The 8,073-nt window shown below is 36.4% G+C and overlaps 1 non-coding gene across 1 annotated transcript; it reads left to right on the top strand.

Annotated features, from left to right (window-relative positions):
• Nucleotides 1–1,375: 1,375 nt before the first annotated feature.
• Nucleotides 1,376–1,483, top strand: LOC112760195 (small nucleolar RNA R71). Its single transcript, XR_003180647.1, has one exon. It is a non-coding gene; the product is annotated as a small nucleolar RNA R71 (small nucleolar RNA).
• The last annotated feature ends 6,590 nt before the right edge of the window (nucleotides 1,484–8,073 follow it).

The following is an 8,073-nucleotide window of genomic DNA, read 5'->3' as shown; positions in this document are numbered from 1 at the left end:
CCTTCCCAGTATCTAGGATTATGAAATCAGCAGGGATGTAAAGGCCTTCAACCTTTACTAACACGTCCTCTACTTGTCCATAAGCCTCTTTTCTTGAGTTGTCTACCATCTCTAATGAGATGCTGGCAGCTTGCACCTCAAAGATTTCCAGTTTCTCCATTACAGAGAGTGGCATGAGGTTTACTCCTGACCCCAGGTCACATAGAGCCTTCTCAAAGGTCATGGTGCCTATGGTACAAGGTATTAGAAACTTTCCAGGATCATGTTTCTTCTGAGGCAATCTCAGTTGATCCAATGCATTTAGTTCATTGGTGAACAGGGGAGGTTCATCTCCCCAAGTCTCATTACCAAATAAATTGGCATTCAGCTTCATGATTGCACCAAGGAACTTGGCAACTTGCTCTTCAGTAACATCCTCATTCTCTTCTGAAGAAGAATACTCATCAGAGCTCATGAAGGGCGTAAAGAGGTTTAATGGAATCTCTATAGTCTCTAGATGAGCCTCGGAGTCCTTTGGTTCCTCAAAGGGAAACTCCTTGTTGATCACTGGACGACCCAGGAGGTCTTCCTCCTTGGGATTCACGTCCTCCCCTTCCTCCTTGGATTCGGCCATGATGGTTATATCAATGGCCTTGCACTCTCCTTTTGGATTTTCTTCTGTATTGCTTGGGAGAGCATTAGGAAGGGTTTCAGTGATCTTCTTACTCAGCTGGGCCACTTGTGCCTCTAAATTTCTAATGGAGGACCTTGTTTCATTCATGAAACTCAAAGTGGCCTTAGATAGATCAGAGACTAAGTTTGCTAAATTAGAGGTATTTTGTTCAGAGTTCTCTCTCTGTTGCTGAGTGGATGATGGAAAAGGCTTGCTATTGCTAAACCTGTTTCTTCCACCATTATTAAAGCCTTGTTGAGGCTTTTGTTGATCCTTCCATGAGAGATTTGGATGATTTCTCCATGAGGGGTTATAGGTGTTTCCATATGGTTCACCCATATAATTTACCTCTACTATTGCAGGGTTTTCAGGATCATAAGCTTCTTCTTCCGAAGATGCCTCTTGAGTACTGTTGGATGCAGCTTGCATTCCATTCAGACTCTGAGAAATCATATTGACTTGTTGAGTCAATATTTTATTCTGAGCCAATATGGTATTCAGAGTATCAATTTCAAGAAATCCCTTCTTCTGAGGCGTTCCATTACTCACAGGATTCCTCTCAGAAGTGTACATAAACTGGTTGTTAGCAACCATGTCAATAAGTTCTTGAGCTTCTGCAGGCGTTTTCTTTAGGTGAATGGATCCGCCTGCAGAAGTATCCAATGACATTTTAGCTAGTTCAGACAGACCATCATAGAATATATCCAGGATGGTCCATTCTGAAAGCATGTCAGAAGGACACTTTTTTGTCAGTTCCTTGTATCTCTCCCAAGCTTCATAGAGGGATTCACCTTCTTTCTGTCTGAAGGTTTGAACATCCACTCTAAGCTTACTCAGCTTTTGAGAAGGAAAAAACTTGGCTAAGAAAGCCTTGACCAGCTTATCCCAAGAGTTCAGGCTGTCTTTAGGTTGAGAATCCAACCATATTCTAGCTCTGTCTCTTACAGCAAACGGGAAAAGTATGAGTCTGTAGACTTCAGGATCTACTCCATTAGTCTTAACAGTATCACATATCTGCAAGAATTCAGTTAAGAACTGAAAAGGATCTTCAGATGGAAGTCTATGAAACTTGCAGTTTTGTTGCATCAGAGAAACTAATTGAGGTTTCAGCTCAAAGTTGTTTGCTCCAATGGCAGGGATGGAGATGCTTCTTCCATGTAAATTGGAATTAGGTGCAGTAAAGTCACCAAGCATCCTCCTTGCATTATTATTATTTTCGGCTACCATCTCCTCTTCCTGTTTGAAAATTCTTGTAAGGTTGTCTCTGGATTGTTGTATTTTAGCTTCTCTTAGTTTCCTTTTCAGAGTCCTTTCAGGTTCTGGATCTGCTTCAACAAGAATGTTCTTGTCCTTGCTCCTGCTCATGTGAAAAAGAAGAGAACTAAAGATATCGGGGATCCTCTTTACCATAGTATAGAGGTTCCCTTGTGTGAGTAGAAGAAAAGAAGAATAAGGATGTAGAAGAAAAGAATTCGAACTCAGAGGAGAAGAAGGGGTTCGAATTTTGGGTGAAGAGAAGTGTTAGTAGATGAATAAATAAATAGAAGGAGATGAGGGAGAGGGAATTTCGAAAATTAATTTTGAAAAAGAGTTAATGATTTTCGAAAATTAAGATAAAATTAAAATTAAAATTAAAAATTGAAACAATTAATTAATTAAAAAAGATTTTTTTGAAAAAGAGGGAGGTATTTTCGAAAATTAGAGAGAGAAGAGTAGTTAGGTGGTTTTGAAAAAGATAAGGAACAAACAAAAAGTCATTAGTTAGTTGAAAAAGATTTGAAAATCAATTTTGAAAAGATAAGAAGATAAGAAGTTAGAAAAGATATTTTAAAATCAAATTTTTTTTGAAAAAGATATGTTTTAAAAAGATATGATAGAAAGATATGATTAAAATTAGTTTTAAAAAAAGATTTGATTTTTAAAATCACATTTAATGACTTGATTCACAAGAGATCACAAGATATGATTCTAGAACTTAAAGTTTGAATCTTTCTTAACAAGCAAGTAACAAACTTGAAATTTTTGAATTAAAACATTAATTGTTGATAATATTTTCGAAAATAGGATATAAAATTAAGAAAAAGATTTTTGAAAAATATTTTTAAAATTTTCGAAAATAATTAAGAAAAATGAAAAAGATATGATTTTTGAAAAAGATTTTGAAAAAGATAAGATTTTTAAATTGAAAATTTGATTTGACTCATAAGAAACAACTAAATTTTAAAAAGTTTTAAAAAAGTCAACTCAAATTTTCGAAAATTTATGAGTGAAAAAGGGAAAGATATTTTTTTATTTTTGAATTTTTAATGAAGAAAGAGAAAAACATGAAAAAGACTCAATGCATGAAAATTTTGGATCAAAACACATGATGCATGCAAAAATACTATGAATGTCAAGATGAACACCAAGAACACTTTGAAGATCATGATGAACATCAAGAACTTATTTTTGAAAATTTTTAAGAAAAGAAAAATATGCAAGACACCAAACTTAAAAATTTTTATTCTCTAGACACTAATAATTCAAGAAGGCATATGAAAAACAAGAAAAGACACAAAACATGAAAATGCAAAGATCAAACAAGGAAATTCATCAAGAACAACTTGAAGATCATGAAGAATGCAATGCATGAATGCATTTTTTCGAAAAGTGCAAATGGAGATGCAATTGACACCAAACTTACAATTGACTCAAGACTCAAACAAGAAACACAGAATATTTTTGATTTTATGATTTTATGATTTTTTTGTATTTTCTTTTAAATTTTTTTTTTTTTGAAAAATATATAGGAAAAAGAAAATAAGAAATTCAAAATTTTTAACAAGAATTCCAAGAATTTTGTGCTCTTTAGTCTAAAGCTCCAATCTGAGGGTTAGACATGGCTTACAAGCCAGCCAAGCTTTAGTATGCTATTACATGCATTGAAGTGATTAGTTGAATCCTCAGTCCAAAGGAATTTAGACATGGCTTTACAGCCAGCCAGGATTCAACAAATCATCATGAAACACTAGAATTCATTCTTAAAATTTCTGAAATAATTTTCGAAAACAAAAGGAAAATATATTTTTTTTTTTGAAAGATTTTTGAAAACAAATTTTTTTTTTGTGAAAAGAAAACGAAAAGAAAGTTACCTCATCTGAGCAACAAGATGAACCGTCAGTTGTCCAAACTCGAACAATCCCCGGCAACGGCGTCAAAAACTTGGTGCACGAATTTGTGATCCCTGGTAATGGCTCCAAAAACTTAGTGCTCTAATCTTAATTCATAATTCGTCACAACTTCGATACAACTAACCGGCAAGTGCACTAGGTCGTCCAAGTAATAAAACCTTACGTGAGTAAGGGTCGATCCCACGGAGATTGTCGGCTTGAAGCAAGCTATGGTCACCCTGTAAATCTCAGTCAGGCGGATATCAAATGGTTATGGAGTTTTTGAATAATAATAATAAATAAACAGAAAATAAAGATAGAAATACTTATGTAATTCATTGGTGAGAATTTCAGATAAGCATATAGAGATGCTTTCGTTCCTCTGAACCTCTGCTTTCCTGCTGTCTTCATCCAACCAGTCCTACTCCTTTCCATGGCAAGCTTTATATAGGGCATCACCGTTGTCAATGGCTACATCCCATCCTCTCTGTGAAAAAGGTCCAAATGCTCTGTCGCGGCACGGCTAATCATCTAGAGGTTCTCGATCATACTGGAATAGGATTCATTCTCCTTTTGCGTTTGTCACTACGCCCGAGTTTGAAGTTCGTCACAGCCATCCCTTCCCAGATCCTACTCGAAATACCACAGACAAGGTTTAGACTTTCCGGATCTCAGGAATGGCCATCCATGGGTTCTAACTTATACCACGAAGATTCTAATATCTCGGACTCGGTCCCCTGTATTAGATATCTAAGAGATATTCATTCTAGCTTGTTTGCATGTAGAACGGAAGTGTTTGTCAGGCACGCATTCATAAGTGAGAATGATGATGAGCGTCACATAATCATCACATTCATCATGTTCTTGGGTGCGAATGGATATCTTGGAAGCGGAATAAGTTGAATTGAATAGAAAAACAGTAGTACTTTGCATTAAATCATGAGGAACAGCAGAGCTCCACACCTTAATCTATGGAGTGCAAAAACTCTACCGTTGAAAAATACATAAGTGAAAGGTTCAAGCATGGCCGAATGGCCAGCCTCCAAACGTGATCAATAGATCAAAAGATAATCCAAAGATCATCAGATGTCTAATACAATAGTAAAAAGTCCTATTTATACTAAACTAGTTACTAGGGTTTACAGAAGTAAGTAATTGATGCATAAATCCACTTCCGGGGCCCACTTGGTGTGTGCTTGGGCTGAGCTTGAAGTTTACACGTGGAGAGGTCATTCTTGGAGTTGAACGCCAGTTTGTAACGTGTTTCTGGCGTTCAACTCTGGTTCGTGACGTGTTTCTGGCGTTTAACTCCAGACTGCAGCGTAGAACTGGCGTTCAATGCCCTTTTGCATCATCTAAACTCGGCCAAAGTATGGACTATTATATAATGCTGGAAAGCCCTGAATGTCTACTTTCCAACGCAATTGGAAGCGCGCCATTTTGAGTTCTGTAGCTCCAGAAAATCCACTTTGAGTGCAGGGAGGTCAGAATCCAACAGCATCAGCAGTCCTTCTTCTACCTCTGAATCTGATTTTTGCTCAAGTCCCTCAATTTCAGCCAGAAAATACCTGAAATCATAGAAAAACTCACAAACTCATAGTAAAGTCCAGAAATATGAATTTAACATAAAAACTAATAAAAACATCCCTAAAAGTAACTAGATCCTACTAAAAACATACTAAAAATAATGCCAAAAAGCGTATAAATTATCTGCTCATCACCTTCTCACCAAAACTGAAATTTCATTTGCATACTTGATGGTTAGATATATGTTTGACTCTGTTAGGAGTGAAAAGGACAAAGCACTTCCTTATGGAATGTTTCTAACTTGCATATTTGAGTATTTTGGTGTTGACTTGACCAATGAGAACTATGAAAATAGACAATCATACCTAAAGGGGGTGGTTCAGTGAAACATAACAAAGGACCCACTAGATCTGAAAGAGTTGTCCTAGATGATGAAGATGATGATTTTGTTCCTGAGGATTCTCCTGCTCCTTCCACTGAGGGTACTTCCATCTCCACTGGAAAGAAATCTACTTTGCTGAATATGGTCAAGGATGTCGCTCAAGAGTTTGTTTCCCAATCAAATCACTTGATTGAAATGAGCAAAGAGCAAAGGAAGCTGGCTAGCAAGCATGAGAACTTCCTAAAGAAATCAAGGGATAGGGTGGCTGTGCTCATGACCTTCATTGATAACCTTCAAAATGATGAAGACATTGCCACTGATGTTGAAGAGGAAGCTACTTCGGAGGAAAATGGTTCTGATGCCTAGGATTTGTCTCATGAAAACTACTGCTGCTCTCTTTTTGTCTCATGAATTCTGTTTATTTTGCTACTATTAAACTGTTTTTATCTTGGATGACTGTAATAACTCTAAATACTGATGCACTTCTTTTAGTTTAGTTAGAACTTTGGACTGTGATCTAACCTTTTCTTGCAGGATTTGTACTGATATTTTTTGTTGATCATGCTTATTATCCATCCTTGATGACAAAAGGGGGAGTAATAGCAAGCAAGCACTGGTAAATGTGTCTTAGGATTTTTTTTTTTTGGCATTTGCTGCAGCTACTAGTATGTCATTTGGGATTTTGTCTGATTGAAACTTGATTTCACATGCTGAATCCTTTTGCTGATGATATTAGCTTGATGTTGGGCTGATTATGTGATGTTGCTTATTTGATACCCTTTAGCCAAGATAAATGTGTATAGCTTTTTATTGTGCTTTCTTTAAGTGTAATATAAAAAGGAACAAAGAGGAAAGCATAAATCCAGGGGGAGCTAATCTTGAAAAGGAAAGGGGGAGCAACATAAAAGCAAATGACAATCAAAGGGAGTTTCTAAACCTTACTCAAATTCATTTCCTTTTGATTATTGCTTAAATCATGTTTGTCATCAAGGGGGAGATTGTTGAGTTAAGAAATTAACTAAATTAATTAGTGATGACAAACATTATTTTTGGTAAATAAATAATTAGTATGAATTAATTATAAATTGCATATTACTAATTATTTATTATATGTTGCAGGCCTTAATTCGATATTAAGCAGCCCAAATGAAATGCAAAACAAATAGCAAGGATGATGGGCTGAAAGCAAAGAAAGAAGCCAAAGGAATCAGATGGGCCAAACGGGTTACATGAACCAAACCGATCCAAGCCCAAAGTGAATTTTAATTCCCTCCATCTTGCCTTATCAGAAGCAACGTTACTCTCCTCTCTGATCAAGTCAAATCAAAGCTTCAGAAAAGTAAGAAAGAGAAAGAGAGAAAAAGCTTTTTCCCTAAGCTAGTAACCAAAGAAGCAAGAGAGAGAAAGTTTAAGCTTGAAACACAGAAGCTAAAACAGAAAATCCAAACCAAATCAAGCTTAGGCTAAAGGTAATCCATGTCATCTTGCATACATCAGATCTTCTTCTCTTCTTCCCAACTCTCTGCTCTATCCGAAAATGGCATTGAAGGGAAATTTGTTCTCTGCCCTATTCTGCTGTGTATCCACGGTCTTAAACTTGACTTGGGGACCAAGTTGGTTTTCAAGGGCTCAGATCAAGTTGACCATTGGAAGACTCTTGTGGTTACTGTATTATGGCTTTCGGTCAAGGTGAGAAAGTCAGAAGAAAAGTTTCTACTCTAAGGATTAAGGAGAAAAAGTGAATCTGTGGGTTGGTGAAGCTCAAGGCTCAAGGTGTTGACCTTGGAAGAAAAACCAGCAACATGCAAGGAGATAAAAGAAGACCTTTAGCTCATTCAGAACTAAGGAGAGAAAACCAGAGTGTGAGAACAGTGTTCTGTAAAGAAGTTCCTCTACTTGGATAATGCTTTCTTTCAAAGAAGCATTCGGCCAATACTGAAGAACTGTATCTGAGGTTTGTGAATCTGGTTTTGCACATAGCAAAGAGGCTGCTGATGAAGTCAATCTCCTTTTATGTTTTACTGATTGTAATGTACTTTTCTAAGTTTATCTTTCTGTAATTTCTTGTGAGAAAAGGCATTGTGAGAAAGCTTAAGAAAAAGCCATGAGTGGAAAAAGGCTGAGAGAAACACTTGAGAGAAAAGCCTAGAGTTATTTTCTGATTTCTTTAGGTTGGTTAAGTGTCTTGTATCTTGTACCTGTAAGGTATCCCTTTCTTAGTTGGGTTAGCACTAAGAGTGAATAGTTAGGTATTAGCATAGCCAATGTCAAGTTAGGTTAGAACTTGAGTGTGAAAGGATTGGGTCAATCCTGTGAAATTGGTGTATGTAATACTGTTAACTATAGTGAAATTCTTCCATAGT

The sequence above is a fragment of the Arachis hypogaea genome, chromosome 16 (genome assembly GCF_003086295.3).
Source record: "Arachis hypogaea cultivar Tifrunner chromosome 16, arahy.Tifrunner.gnm2.J5K5, whole genome shotgun sequence".
Classification (NCBI taxonomy): Eukaryota; Viridiplantae; Streptophyta; class Magnoliopsida; order Fabales; family Fabaceae; genus Arachis; species Arachis hypogaea.
Note: the sequence above shows the minus strand (reverse complement) of the source record. Positions and strands in the feature narration are given on the sequence as shown.